Genomic DNA, 15,401 nt, shown 5'->3' with positions numbered 1-15,401 from the left:
CTTGTTAAAGAGATTGTCTTTAATCCATTGTATATTCTTGCCTCCTTTGTCAAAGATAAGGTGTCCATAGGTGTGTGGATTTATCTCTGGGTTTTCTATTTTGTTCCATTGATCTATATTTCTGTCTTTGTGCCAGTACCATACTGTCTTGATGACTGTGGCTTTGTAGTAGAGCCTGAAGTCAGGCAGGTTGATTCCTCCAGTTCCATTCTTCTTTCTCAAGATTGCTTTGGCTATTCGAGGTTTTTTGTATTTCCATACAAATTGTGAAATTATTTGTTCTAGTTCTGTGAAAAATACCATTGGTAGCTTGATAGGGATTGCATTGAATCTATATATTGCTTTGGGTAGTATACTCATTTTCACTATATTGATTCTTCTGATCCATGAACGTGGTATATTTCTCCATCTATTAGTGTCCTCTTTAATTTCTTTCACCAGTGTTTTATAGTTTTCTATATATAGGTCTTTAGTTTCTTTAAGTAGATATATTCCTAAGTATTTTATTCTTTTAGTTGCAATGGTGAATGGGATTGTTTCTTTAATTTCTCTTCCTATTTTCTCATTATTAGTGCATAGGAATGCAAGGGATTTCTGTGCATTGATTTTATATCCTGCAACTGGTGGATTCCTTAGGATTTTCTATGTAGAGGATCATGTCCTCTGCAAACAGTGAGAGTTTTACTTCTTTTCTAATTTGGATTCCTTTTATTTCTTTTTCTGCTCTGATTGCTGTGGCCAAAACTTCCAGAACTATGTTGACTAGTAGTGGTGAAAGTGGGCGCCCTTCTCTTGTTCCTGACTTTAGGGAAAAAGCTTTCGATTTTTCACCATTGAGGATAATGTTTTCCGTGGGTTTGTCATATATAGCTTTTATCATGTTGTGGTATGTTCCTTCTATTCCTGCTTTCTGGAGAGTTTTGTTTTTTTTTTTTAAATCATAAATCAATGTTGAATTTTGTCAAAGGCTTTCTCTGCATCTATTGAGATAATCACATGGCTTTTATTTTTCAATTTGTTAATGTGGTGTATTACATTGATTGATTTGCGGATATTGAAGAATCCTTGCATCCCTGGGATAAAGCCCACTTGGTCATGGTGTATGATCTTTTTAATGTGTTGTTGGATTCTGATTGCTAGAATTTTGTTAAGGAGTTTTGCATCTATGTTCATCAGTGATATTGGCCTGTAGTTTTCTTTTTTGGTGGCATCTTTGTCAGGTTTTGGTATTAGGGTGATAGTGGCCTCATAGAATGAGATTGGAAGTTGACCTTCCTCTGCAATTTTCTGGAAGAGTTTGAGTAGGATAGGTGTTAGCTCTTCTCTAAATTTTTGGTAGAATTCAGCTGTGAAGCCATCTGCACTTGGGCTTTTGTTTACTGGAAGATTTCTGATTACAGTTTCAATTTCTGTGCTTGTGATGGGTCTGTTAAGATTTTCTATTTCTTCCTGGTTCAGTTTTGGGAAGTTGTACTTTTCTAAGAATTTGTCCATTTCTTTGCTGATAGTAGTCTCTTATGATCCTTTGTATTTCTGTGTTGCCTGTTGCGATCTCTCCATTTTCATTTCTAATTGTATTGATTTGATTTTTCTCCCTTTGTTTCTTGATGAGTCTAGCTAATGGTTTATCAATTTTATTTATCCTTTCAAAGAACCAGCTTTTGGCTTTGTTGATTTTTGCTATGGTCTCTTTTGTTTCTTTTGCATTTATTTCTGCCGTAGTTGTAAAGATTTCTTTCCTTCTACTAACCCTGGGGTTCTTCATTTCTTCCTTTTCTAGTTGCTTTAGGTGTAGAGTTAGGTTATTTATTTGACTTTTTTCTTGTTTCTTGAGGTATGCCTGTATTGCTATGAACCTTCCCCTTCACACTGCTTTTACAGTGTCCCACAGGTTTTGGGTTGTTGTGTTTTCATTTTCATTCATTTCTATGCATATTTTGATTTCTTTTTTTATTTCTTCTGTGATTTGTTGGTTATTCACCAGAGTGTTTTTCAGCCTCCATATGTTGGAATTTTTAATAGTTTTTCTCCTGTAATTGAGATCTAATCTTACTGCATTGTGGTCAGAAAAGGTGCTTGGAATGATTTCAATTTTTTTGATGTTACCAAGGCTAGATTTATGGCCCAGGATGTGGTCTATCCTGGAGAAGGTTCTGTGTGCGCCTGAGAAAAAGGTGAAATTCATTGTTTTTGGGTGAAATGTCCTATAGATATCAACTAGGTCTAACTGGTCTATTGTATCATTTAAAGTTTGTGTTTCCTAGTTAATTTTCTGTTTAGTTGATCTACCCATAGGTGTGAGTGGGGTATTAAAGTCTCCCACTATTACTGTGTTGGGTTTTTTTTTTTTTTGGTAGATGTTTTAAATTTTATTCCAAGTGGGAAAAAGTCCCCCAATTTTGTTCAATACATTCTTTTTATTTATTTTTATTATTTTAATTTTTTTTTACTTTATTTTACTTTACAATACTGTATTGGTTTTGCCATACATCAACATGAACCCACCATGGGTATACACGTGTTCCCAATCCTGAATCCCTCTCCCACCTCCCTCCCCATACCATCTCTCTGGGTCATCCCGGTACACCAGCCCCAAGCATCCTGTATCCTGCATCAAACCTAGACTGGCAATTCATTTCTTACATGATATTATACATGTTTCAATGCCATTCTCCCAAATCATCCCACTCTCTCCCTCTCCCACAGAGTCCAAAAGACTGTTCTATATATCTGTGTCTCTTTTGCTGTCTCACATACAGGGTTATCGTTACCATCTTTCTAAATTCCATATATATGTGTTAGTATACTGTATTGGTGTTTTTCTTTCTGGCTTATTACACACTGTATAATCGGCTCCAGTTTCATCCACTTCATTAGAATTGCTTCAAATATATTCTTTTTAATGGCTGAGTAATACTCCATTGTGTGTAGGTACCACAACTTTCTTATAATTTCCCCTTTCATACTTGTTAGCATTTGTCTTACAGATGGCGGTGCTCCTATGTTGGGTGCATCTATATTTATAACTGTTATATCTTCTTCTTGGATTGATCCTTTGATCATTATGTAGTGTCCTTCTTTGTCTCTTTTCACAGCCTTTGTTTTAAAGTCTATTTTATTTGATATGAGTATTGCTACTCCTGCTTTCTTTTGGTCTCTATTTGTATGGAATATCTTTCTCCAGCCCTTCACTTTCAGTCTGTGTGTGTCCCCTGTTTTGAGGTGGGTCTCTTGTAGACAACATATATAGGGGTCTTGTTTTTGTATCCATTCAGCCAATCTTTGTCTTTTGGTTGGGGCATTCAACCCATTTACGTTTAAGGTAATTATTGATAAGTATGATCCCGTTGCCATTTACTTTATTGTTTTGGGTTCGAATTTATACACCCTTTTTGTGTTTCCTGTCTAGAGAAGATCCTTTAGCATTTGTCGGAGAGTTGGTTTGGTGGTGCTGAATTCTCTCAGCTTTTGCTTGTCTGCACAGCTTTCAATTTCTCCTTCATATTTGAATGAGATCCTTGCTGGGTACAGTAATCTGGGCTGTAGGTTATTTTCTTTCATCACTTTAAGTATGTCCTGCCATTCCCTCCTGGCCTGAAGAGTTTCTATTGAAAGATCAGCTGTTATCCTTCTGGGAATCCCCTTGTGTGTTATTTGTTGTTTTTCCCTTGCTGCTTTTAATATTTGTTCTTTGTGTTTGATCTTTGTTAATTTGATTAATATATATCTTGGGGTGTTTTGCCTTGGGTTTATCCTGTTTGGGACTCTCTGGGTTTCTTGGACTTGGGTGATTATTTCCTTCCCCATTTTAGGGAAGTTTTCAATGATTATCTCCTCAAGTATTTTCTCATGGTTTTTCTTTTTGTCTTCTTCTTCTGAGACTCCTATGATTCGAATGTTGGGGCGTTTAACACTGTCCTGGAGGTCCCTGAGATTGTCGTCACTTCTTTTAATTCAGTTTTCTTTTTTCCTCTCTGATTCATTTATTTCTACTATTCTACTTCACTAATCCTATCTTCTGCCTCTGTTATTCTACTATTTGTTGCCTCCAGAGTTTTTCTGATCTCATTTATTGCATTATTCATTATATATTGACCCTTTTTTAAAATTTCTTCTAGGTCCTTGTTAAACCTTTCTTGCATCTTCTCAATCCTTGTCTCCAGGCTATTTATCTGTGATTCCATTTTGATTTCAAGATTTTGGATCATTATCACTATCATTATTCAGAATTCTTTATCAGGTAGATTCCCTATCTCTTCCTCTTCTGTTTGGTTTGGTGGGCTTTTATCCTGTTCCTTTACCTGCTGTGTATTCCTCTGTCTCTTCATCCTGTTTATATTGCTGTGTCTGGGGTGGCCTTTCCGTATTCTGGCAGTTTGTGGAGTTTTCTTTATTGTGGAATTTCCTCGTTGTGGGTGGGGTTGTACAGGTGGCTTGTCAAGGTTTCCTGGTTAGGGAAGCTTGTGTTGGTGTTCTGGTGGGTGGAGCTGGATTTCTTCTCTCTGGAGTGCAATGAAGTGTCCAGTAATGAGTTATGAGATGTCAATGGGTTTGGAGTGACTTTGGGCAGCCTGTATTTTGAAGCTCAGGGCTGTTTTCCTGTGTTGCTGGAGAATTTGAGTGGTATGTCTTGCTCTGGAACTTGTTGGCCCTTGGGTGGTGCTTGGTTTCAAGAAAAGTTATGACCAACATAGATAGCATATTCAAAAGCAGAGACATTACTTTGCCGACTAAGGTCCATCTAGTCAAGGCTATGGTTTTTCCTGTGGTCATGTATGGATGTGAGAGTTGGACTGTGAAGAAGGCTGAGCACTGGAGAATTGATGCTTTTGAACTGTGGTGTTGGAGAAGACTCTTGAGAGTCCCTTGGACTGCAAGGAGATCCAACCAGTCCATTCTGAAGGAGATCAGCCCTGGGAGTTCTTTGGAAGGAATGATGCTAAAGCTGAAACTCCTGTACTTTGGCCACCTCATGAGACGAGTTGACTCATTGGAAAAGACTTTGATGCTGGGAGGGATTGGGGGCAGGAGGAGAAGGGGACTGAGGATGAGATGGCTGGATGGCATCACTGACTCGATGGCTGTGAGTCTGAGCGAACTCTGGGAGTTGGTGATGGACAGGGAGGCCTGGCGTGCTGCAATTCATGGGGTCGCGAAGAGTTGGACACGACTGAGCGACTGAACTGAACTGAGCTGATGGAGGCATTTGATGAGCTCCTGTCGATTAATGTTCCCTAGAGTCAGAAGTTCTCTTTTGTTCTCAGGATTTGGACTTAAGCCTCCTGCTTCTGGTTTTCAGCCTTATTTTTACAGTAGCCTCAAGACTTCTCCATCTATACAGCAACATTGATAAAACATCTCCTTTTGAAGACAATGGGCTGCTTTTCTGGGTGCCTGATGTCCTCTGCCAGCATTTAGAAGTTGTTTTGTGGAATTTACCTGGCATTTAAATGTTCTTTCGATGAATTTGTTGGGGGAGAAAGTGGTCTCCCTGTCCTATTCCTCCACCATCTTAGGACCACCTCCTCTATGTCTTCTAAAGAGCCTCCTGATGAAAGCAAAAGAGGAGAGTGAAAACGGTGGCTTAAAACTCAACATTCAGAAAACTAAGACCATGGCATCTGGTCCCATCACTTCATGGCAAGTAGATGGGGAAACCGTGGAAGCAGTGACAGACTTTATTTGGGCTCCAAAATCACTGCAAATGGACACTGCAGCCATGAAATTACAAGACGCTTACTCCTTGGAAGAAAAGTTATGACCAAACTAGACAGCATATTAAAAGCAGAGAAATTACTTTGCCAACAAGGTCCATCTTGTCAAGGCTATGGTTTTTCCAGTAGTCGTGTATGAATGTGAGAGTTGAACTATAAAGAAAGCTGAGAGCCAAAGAATTGACGCTTTTTAATTGTGGTGTTGGAGAAGACTCTTGAGAGTCCCTTGGACTGCAAGGAGATCAAATCAGTTAATCCTAAAGGAAATCAAACCTGAATATTCATTGGAAGGACTGATGCTGAAGCTGAAACTCCAATACTTGGCCACCTGATGTGAAGAACTAACTCATTTTAAAAGACCGTGATGCTGGGAATGATTAAAGGTGGGAGGAGAAGGGGATGACAGAGGATGAGATGGTTCGATGGCATCACCGACCCCACGGATATGAGTTTGAGTAAACTCCAGGAGTTGGTGATGGACAGGGAGGCCTGGTGTGCTTCAGTCCAAGGGGTCACAAAGAGTTGGACAAGACTGAGAGACTGAACTGAACTGAATTAGAGCTTTACATATTTGTTGGATTAAGTCAGCTATAAAGTCAGGGCTATTGTCTCATCCTATGCTGGTTGGGATCCTGAATCTGGGGATTATTTCTCGAAGAAGACAGCCAGCCATTTCACTAGCTATTCCAGGTCTGGTAGGGAAGGCCTCCTCCCATCCTGCGAAGGTACATAGACTGGTAGATAACGCTAATGTTGGCAGCAGGCTTTCATCTCAATAAAGTCTACCTCTAAATGTTCAAAGAGCAGAGTGCCTTTTAACTGTATTCCTGGAGGTTTTCATGTCCAGGGGCAGAATTGACCTGTGAGCAGGCACAACAGTTCCGGGATTCCATTGTACACAAGGAGGAAAATCGTGGAATTAGGAAACATTTTAGAATAAATTCTTCCATTTTGTCATGTCCCAAGTGGGTTGCCTGGTGGACCTGAGACACCAGTGTGGGGGCCAATGTCTCGGGTACCAGTAACCTGCCATCTGGCAGTTCCTACCAACCTTTTTCATTTTTGGTGGCCTTTTCTGTTTCTGCCAGCTGGTCTTGGGCCAGGGTATACTGCGAGAGAGTTAAAGTTAGCTCAAGCAGTTTTGAGAGCACAAGTGTTCTGACAACTCCTCCCCCAGTGGCCCCAAATTCCTTAGCTGCATGTTTCACAGCTTTATCTGCTACTCCGTTTCCCCATGCTTGGGGTGGGAGGGGGTGTCTTCTTTTCGGTGACCCTGACAATGCATCACCACTACCTTTTCAGGTTCCCATACAGCATCTAATAGAGTCAAGATTTCTTCCTTGTTTTTAATGTCCTTTCCAATGGCCATCAGAAGACCTCTCCCTTTAAATAAAGCCCCAAGTGCATGCAAAGTGGCAAAAGCATACCTAGAGTCAGTGTAAATATTCATCTTCTTACCTTTTGACAGCTGGAGGGCCCAGATTAGAGCATGTAGGTCAGCCCGTTGAGCAGACCCTTGTGATGGCAGGGAGCCAGCCTCAATAATGGTTTCTTCTGTGACTACTGCATATCCTGACAATCGTTTACCAGGCTGGTGCCATTGGTGTACAGGACCCAGTGTGGATCCAGGATTGGCTGGTCTCTCAAGTTGGGTCTCCTGGCATAAACTTCTAGGATTTCCTTGCAATCATGTGAGGGCCCACCTTCTCCCCCAGGAAGGAGAGTTGCTGGGTTCAGGGCCTGACAAAGCTCAATAGTAACATGGGGGTCCTCACATAACAGTCCCTGGTATTGAGTAATCCAGGATGTTGACAGCCATTTATGGGGTTCTCTCGTAGGAGAGTGTTGACCTCAAAAGTGTTGACTTTTATGATCAAGTCTTGGCCCAAAGCCAGCTTGGTTACCTCCCAGACCAGTAAGGCAACCACAGAAACTGCCTGTAAGCATCCTGGCCACTCGGTGGCAACATCGTGCAGCCATTTCAAGAGATAAGCCACGGATCTGCCCCATGTCCCCATAGTCTGGGTCAACACTCCCATAGCCACCTTGTCACGTAAACAGGTTAGCAAGGTCTGGTAGGCCCAAGGCAGGTGCTGACATAATTGCCAGCTTTAGTTCTTCAAAGGCCTATTGCTGTCTCTTAGTCCAATTTAATGAATCTCCTTTTGGTCCAGTTAGGAGTTCATATAACACCTGGACCATCTGGGAATAGCCCGCAATCCAAATCCTACAAAACCCAGTGGCTCCCAAGAACTCTCGTACCTGTTGTTTGGTTGGTTGTGGGATTCTCAAAATGACCTCTTTTCTGGACTGGTCTAACAGCCTTGTGTCTCCTCTCAGAACAAACCCCAAATATCTTGCCTCCTCTTTGCAGATCTGTGGCTTCTTTTTCCAGACTCGGTAGCCGGACTCCATCAACAGCTCTAGTAAAGCCTTGGTTCCTTCCCAGGAGTCTTCTCTGTTCTCAGCAGCCAAAAGCAAGTCGTCCACATAGTGTAGCAACCAGGATCTGAACCTCTCTGGCTGGAATGAATCCAGGTCAGAAGCCAAGGCTTCCCCAAAGACAGTTGGGGAATTCTTAAATCCCTGTGGGAAGCGAGTCCAGGTAAGCTGCTGTTTGGTGCCCCCTTCTGGGTCTTCCCATTCAAAAGCAAAAATAGGTTGAGACACCAGGAGAGGCATATACAGAAGTCATCCTTGATATCTAAACAAGTATAGATCTTAGCACTCAGTGGGAGGAGGCTAAGTAAAATATAGGGATTAGGAATGGCAGGATGTAGAGTCATGGTGGCTTGGTTGACCAGTCTGAGGTCCTGCACAGTCCTGTCCCCCTTCTTTCTTGACTGGCAGGGTCGGTGTATTCCAGCCCGACTGGCATTCAATCAGGATGCCTGCCTGTTTTAGTCTGTTTATGTATGGTAAAATGCCAATTCGAGCCTCTAGCGGCAGCTGGTAGTGGTGTTTTCTGACTGGGGCGGCACCGGGTTTGAGTTCTATTACTGTGGCTTGATGTATGGCAAGCCCGGGGCGGGGAGGTGGGGGGGCGTGGCAGGGAGTGTTATCTTCCACCCAAACCTCAGGGAATTGTTGAGTTAACTCTCTTTCTCTGCCGTTTAGCCCATCTAGTTTCCTTTCTGGGAGGTCATGTAACCTCCATTCATCTTGAGGGGCTACCGAGAGGGAGAAAAAATAGGTGGTTGAGCCCACTTAAATAGTGGGTTTTTCTCAAGGGGAGAAAGTCACTTGTGCCCCAACTTGGATAACAAATCTCTTCCCAATAGAGGTACTGGGCATTCAGGAATGCACAGCAATTCATGAGTCACTGGATGTCCCCACATCTGGCATTTCCTGGGCAGGCAGAAAGGTCTAATCGATTGTTCCCCGGTCACTCCTTCTGCAGCAGTGGCCTTTCTTGAGAGGGGTGCCACGGTCTCGGTTACTACTGACATCTCTGCTTCAGTGTCTATCATAAAGTCAGTAATTTGGTCCCCTACTTTTAGTTCCACCATGGGCTCATGGGGACCTTGTGTCTTTGAGCCCCAGCACCCCCGTTCAGTCTCCAGTGCGGCCAGCCCTACAACAGCCGGTGCTGAATCCTTTTCCCTGTTGTTCTGGGGGTGTTCATTTTCCCAATGGCTGAAGCCCCGGCATCGGGCCCACTGGTTTGGTTGGGCTGTGGCTCTGGGCCTTCTCGTAGGGTGTTTGCCAAGAGATCGGCTCCAACTCAGAGGGAACTTTGGGGAGGACACAGGAAAGTGCCTTCCTAAAGCCACGGCCAGAAACAGGATCCTCTGTTCTGCTGTCTTATGATCTTCTCTCCGTTTTCTCTGTTTCCCATTGTATCCCTATGTCTCTATTTCTGAATACCTTATCAGCGATCTCAATCATCTGTGAGTTAGTCATGGCCAATACCCTGTCTACCTTTTGAAGTTTGTGTCTGATATTGGGGTAGGCTTGAGACACGAAGGCTGCATTTATCACCATCTGAGATCCAGCGGCCTCTGGAGTTATTGGCATATAGTCTATAGGCCTCACATAGTCTTTCATAGAACTCAGAGGGTGATTCGGTTTCCCTTTGAATCACTTCAGAGGGTTTTGCCATATTCATGGGTTTTCAGGTCCCTTCCTGAGGCCTTGTAAAACAGCCACTTGATATCTCTCTAGGTGGCCCCTTCCTTCCTCTGAGTTATAATCCCAACTGGGCCTCTCATCAGGGGCAGCTAGCTCTGCCCACCACTGTGGGTTTATGGTACCCTCAGGGGCCATCTCTGTTAGCCATTTTATAGCCTCAGTTGGGATCCTGTGTCTTTCCTCAGTGCCGAAAAGGGAGACTAGTAGTTGGATTATGTCATCCCCTATAGGGTGGTGGGTTTGAAAAATAGTCTCCATTAGTCTAATCATACCTTGTGGCTCCCCTGAGTACGGAGGAGTGTGTCTCTGCCAGTTTAATACATCTGTGGAGGAAAATGGCTGGTAATAATAGGCTACAAGGGGCTGATGGTAGTGCCCTTCTGCGTCCTGAACTGGAGGCCGTTGTATCTCTCTGAAAAGCATCTGCAGCGGGGTTCTTTCCCCCTGTTCCTTGGTGGAGCACAGTCTCTGTCTAATTCCTGTGTTTCCTTCCCCCTTTTTGTTCCTACTCACTGGGACAGGCGGGTACAGCCTGGGAGGTCTGGCTGAGGTGGAATGCTGGGGGCGATGTCCGGAGGCTCCTTCTGCTGGGATCGGAGCCTGCCGGAATGGCGGCTCAGTGATCTCCTGGGGAGCTGGCGGGCGAGCAGCGGCTGTTGCTGGAATTTCAGCCGGCCCTGGATCAGGCATTAAGGTAGACTCTGGTCCCGGTGGAGCACTAGGTGGAGGACGCATCATCATCCAGTATGGAGGAGGGGCTAGGTCATTCCCTCCAAATCCTGTAGAATCTTTTTCATCATCAGTCAATTTTTGTGCCGTGAATAGTTTTCCCTTCCCTTTTGGGATACAAAACCTCGTCCAAGGAGGAGGGTGTTGGGCTAACCCTAGCCATGAGTCAATATAGGGAATTTGATCTGGATGTCCAGGATTCCCTGTGATCACGGCATGAACAGCTTTTGCTATGTTTAAGTCCATAGTGCCCTCTGGTGGCCATCCAGCTCCCATGAAGGGCCATTCATCCTCACAGAGGGCACGGAGTCGGCTAGGTGACATCTTTATCCCATCATCTCCTCCGGACACTTTTTTTTTTAAGGTTTAAATCATATTTTCCAATACAGTTGCCTTGGATTCATTTCCTCCCATTTTGCTTACCTTTCCAGGTCTCCTTTTTTCTTCCCTCTTTGCTCTGTCTACGGAGTTTTTGGTACTTCTGATATTTCCACTCAATGAAGCATTTAAATTGCCCTTCTGCGTCTTTCCTGATTGAAGTGAGAAGAGCCTTACCTGCTAGATCCCAGAGGGAGAAAGGGGATCAGCGTGTCCTCACTTGCCGATTAACACGGTTGAACCAGAACACTATGTTGTCCAAGATTGTTTCTCCTCTGGCTTTAAGAGTTCGTTCTGTCCTGGTGAGCTTGATCGGGTGTGGGTGGAAACACAGATGAGATAGGTATCCCACGTCCCAGGCTGTCTCTGGAAAGGCCAATTCGTCTTCACTCATGTATTTCCCTCCTTCTATCCCGACAAGCCTGAGGGGATTAAGAATTTGACAGCAGGTAGGACACCTCCTTGGGGAGGGCAAAAATAAGGGCACACAAAGACCAAGGTTCTTCCCCCAAAAGCCCTCTCCCAGTGGCTTGGTAATAATTTGCCCCAAGATGGTGCGGACACCACCTCCTCTGCGACATTCAAGTTTCTCTCCAAAAGCCTTCTTGAAACCACCTGACAAATTTATCCCAAGACCTTGCAGACACTACCTCTTCTGTGATATCATGGTCAGTGTGTCCCCCATTCCCTCCCGGGGGCGGGGGTGTGATCAGCACCCTCTTCCATTCTGCTGGGTGGGAACCTCCTTACCTGAGGGCTCAGTTTCCCTGCTGCCGTCCACTGTCCACTAACGTGAAAGGTCCGGGCGTCGAGAAACAGAATCTTTCCAGAGGGACGAGGCGCCTCTCCCCATCTAGAAGATCCGAGCCGTGATGTAGCCCCAAATGAGACTTGTCTCCTCAAAGTGAGGAGTTTCCCTGGCCCATGCACCAAAGGTTATAGCCAATCACCCAGGGAAACAAGCTCACTCAGAAGGACAGAGCAGATAGTGGAGTGCACTTGATTACACCGGTGGCTGAGGCAGAGTCTCCTCTTTAGCCAGGGACCCCGACCAACTTTTGTGAAAACCTTATATACCTGAAGTGTACGTGCTCAAGCCCACACCCCCAAATTCCTTAAACCTAGCATGGAAAATGTTAAAGAGAGATACAGTCAGGTTACAGTCATGATTCAAAATCTAAGGGGTCTGCTGGTTATATATACATTGTGGTCAACATCAGTGGGTGCCATAAAGATGACAAAAGTGATTGACCACATAGGGGATCATTACTTCTTTCTGGCAACAGGAAATCCAGGCATGGGGTCTGGTGTTTATCAGTTTGGGAGGCCCGTTCGGCCATAGGTACGTTGACTCCATGGCTGCCAGGTATATAGTCCAAAGTTCGCTGAGAAAATAAGAGAGAGTTTCCTTCTTCTCAAATGGAGTCAGCTTAGCCTGTTCCTTTCCTCCTTCATCCCTCATTTCCTGAGGGATGTGGGATCTTTCCTTGTAACACACGGGCTCTCTTGTTGTGGCTCCAGGGCTTAGGTGCCCTGAGGCATGTGTGATCTTAGTTCCCTGACCAGGGATTGAACCCTCATCCCCTGTACTGGAGGACAGATTCTTAACCATGGGAGCACTGGGGAAGTCCCCAGAGTTTCATTTAAAAATAAAAGGTAGAGCAGTTTCACAGTGAGGAGAGAAGTTATTCCTTTTGATATAATTTTAATTATATCAAATAAATAATAAAAATAAATAAAAACTAAATAAAAATAAAACAAAATATTAAATAAAAATAAATAAAATAAAATAAAACTCAAATAATAAAAAAGAGTCGTAAAGAGTCAGACATGACTGAGTGACTGAGCTGACTGAAATAATAAAAAATTGCAACTCCCAGCATATGAAGCTATGTTAGAATTCCTCAAAATTTACCAAAATTCACTAGTAAGATGGAAGGGGTGAAAAATATGAGTGGGATAAGATTTTGAGTTACATACATTGGATAGAGTGCATTAAGACATTATGTAAATATAGTAATTGTCATGAAACAAAATCTAAAACTGCACTAGAAAACGATCAAACTCTAGAATAAAAATCAGTAAAAGAAGATTAAAAATACTTGTGCATTTCTTACAACTGGAAGTCCTATAAAATCTCGATACAGATCAAATTTAACTTTTGAACTAGGTGGGCTATAATTTGAAAATGATGTTTCAAGGCTCAGGAAGAAGAAAAGGATATAATGTATTCTGTGCTTCGTTCTGAAGGGGACTTCATTTTGGAATGATAACTTTAACTTCGATTAAAAAACAGAATTAAAAAAACTTTCTCTGTTTGTATTTGCTTTCCTCAATGTGTGTTCTACAAAATTTAAAACTATGTAGGTCATGTTCTGTTTCTATTGGTGTTGCCTGGAGAAAACCTTGTGGATCATCATGGAAGTTATTTCTATGTAACATGTTGTAAATTCTGTGTGCTCATATAACTTTTTCCTCTCAGTAGTATTAACATGAACAGGGGCAAGAAGTTTACACATATAAAATGTGTGCTCTATAATAAAAAAAAGACCAAATAATTTTCCCTCTCAATGAGGACATATTGGGGAATGAAAAGGGACGTATACTATTAATAACTATGATAGGACAACAGGATAAATATCTGCTGAAGACAGAAATGAAGGATTAAAGTAAGGTTACTGGGACTTCCCTGGTGGTCCAGTGGTCCAGTGGGTAAGACCCATGTTTCCAATGCAGGGAGTGAGGGTTTGATGCCTAATCGGAGAGCTAAGATCCCCTATGCCTCACAGCCAAAAAACCAAAACTTAAAACAGAAGAATATTGTAGAAGTCTTTAAAGAATAAAGACTTTAAAAATGGTCCATATGAAAAAAACAACATTCAAAAAATTAAAATATAAATTAAAGTGCTATCAGATTTGCATTTTAAACCCTTCATTATGACTAGCATCTTGTGATTGGATTATGGAGAGAAAGTTTTGGATTTTATGCTGCAGTTGCTCATTTATTGTAGTATATCACTTAAAAGATGATACATTTGCATAAGTATAGTTAAGTGAATCTCTTTTAAATTTTTCAGGAAGTAAAGTTTTAGTGTATGAATAATTTGTTACACAAATTGGTCTGGATTCAGCACTGGATAATGACCATCAGCTTTCTCCCGTTTTCAGTGTGTGGTGCCTGTACCAGCAGCATGCACATCACTAGGAGCCTCTTAGAGATTAAAATTCTTCATTCCACTCCAGACCTCTGAGTTGAGGTCCAGCCATCTGAGTTGTAGAAACCCCCCAGAGGTTGTGGTGCAACTTTACAATCTGAAACACATTTCTCCAAGGAAAAAAGAAACAAAGACTATTCAAGTGAGCTCATTCTCCATGGCTAACAGTCTTGATCCAACATTTTATCCAAATGTCACATTTTATTTTGTGTTTAAAGAGAAAGCTCAAAAAATATGTTCAACTTAACAGAGGAAACAATGAAACAGTGAAACTGAAGCCATGTAGACAATAAAAAATGTTTTGTGTTCTAGACACCAAGGAAGGCTGACCAGCTTGCATGTTCCAGAGATCATTTACAAAAAATAATTTTCTATCTTGACAATGAGTTCAGACGCAGTAAAAGGGAGGAGATCTTGGAGGAGCCCAGGAATTCTCTGGGAATGAGACTAAAAGGACTCCAGGGTTGCAGCCCTGAAGAACCTTTAATCATTTGTATTTTAGTTTACTTATTTTTTAAATATTTTTTTGATGTGGGCCATTTTAAAGGTCTTTACTAAATTTGTTACAGTATTGCTTCTGTTTTATGTTTTTAGGCTGGAAGTCTAAGATTAATTTTTCTGCAGGGTTATTTCCTTCTGAAGGCAGTTTGCTGGAGATCTTTAGCATTCTCTGGCTTGTAGACCCATTTTCCCAATTCCTGCTTCCATCTTCACATAGGGCTCTCCCTGATCTCACGTCTGTGTCCGATTTTCTGCCTTTTATAAGGACCCCAGTTGTATCAGGTTAGGGACTTTGTCTACTCCAGGACAATCTCACCTTAAACCTGAACAAATTACATCTACGAAGAGGCTTACATTCTGAGGTGCTGGGAATTAGGTCTTGGATATATCTTGGATATATCTTTTGGGGGACACAACTCAACTGACTACATGGCTTTAGGCACTGGAGTCAGGCAGATGTTTGTACCCCTGGCCAGTCGTCACATGTGGCTTCCCCTAGGGAGGGGACATAACCTTGGACCAAGCAGCTCCCTTAAGCCTAGGAAAGTTCTGGCAAAAAGGATTCAGTTGCAAGCTCCCAGAAGACAACATCCCTGGTAGTTTCTGAAGAGGTGTTCTGGGTGGTGAAGCCTGATATCAACCATGGCAGCCCCCTGTGCATCTCTGATTATAACAAGGGCTTCTAGAGGTTCCTGAGACAGAAGATTCTAAGTGAGTCACCTTGAGGACCCAA

This window comes from Budorcas taxicolor, chromosome 7, assembly GCF_023091745.1.
Source record: "Budorcas taxicolor isolate Tak-1 chromosome 7, Takin1.1, whole genome shotgun sequence".
Taxonomy (NCBI): Eukaryota; Metazoa; Chordata; class Mammalia; order Artiodactyla; family Bovidae; genus Budorcas; species Budorcas taxicolor.
Note: the sequence above shows the minus strand (reverse complement) of the source record.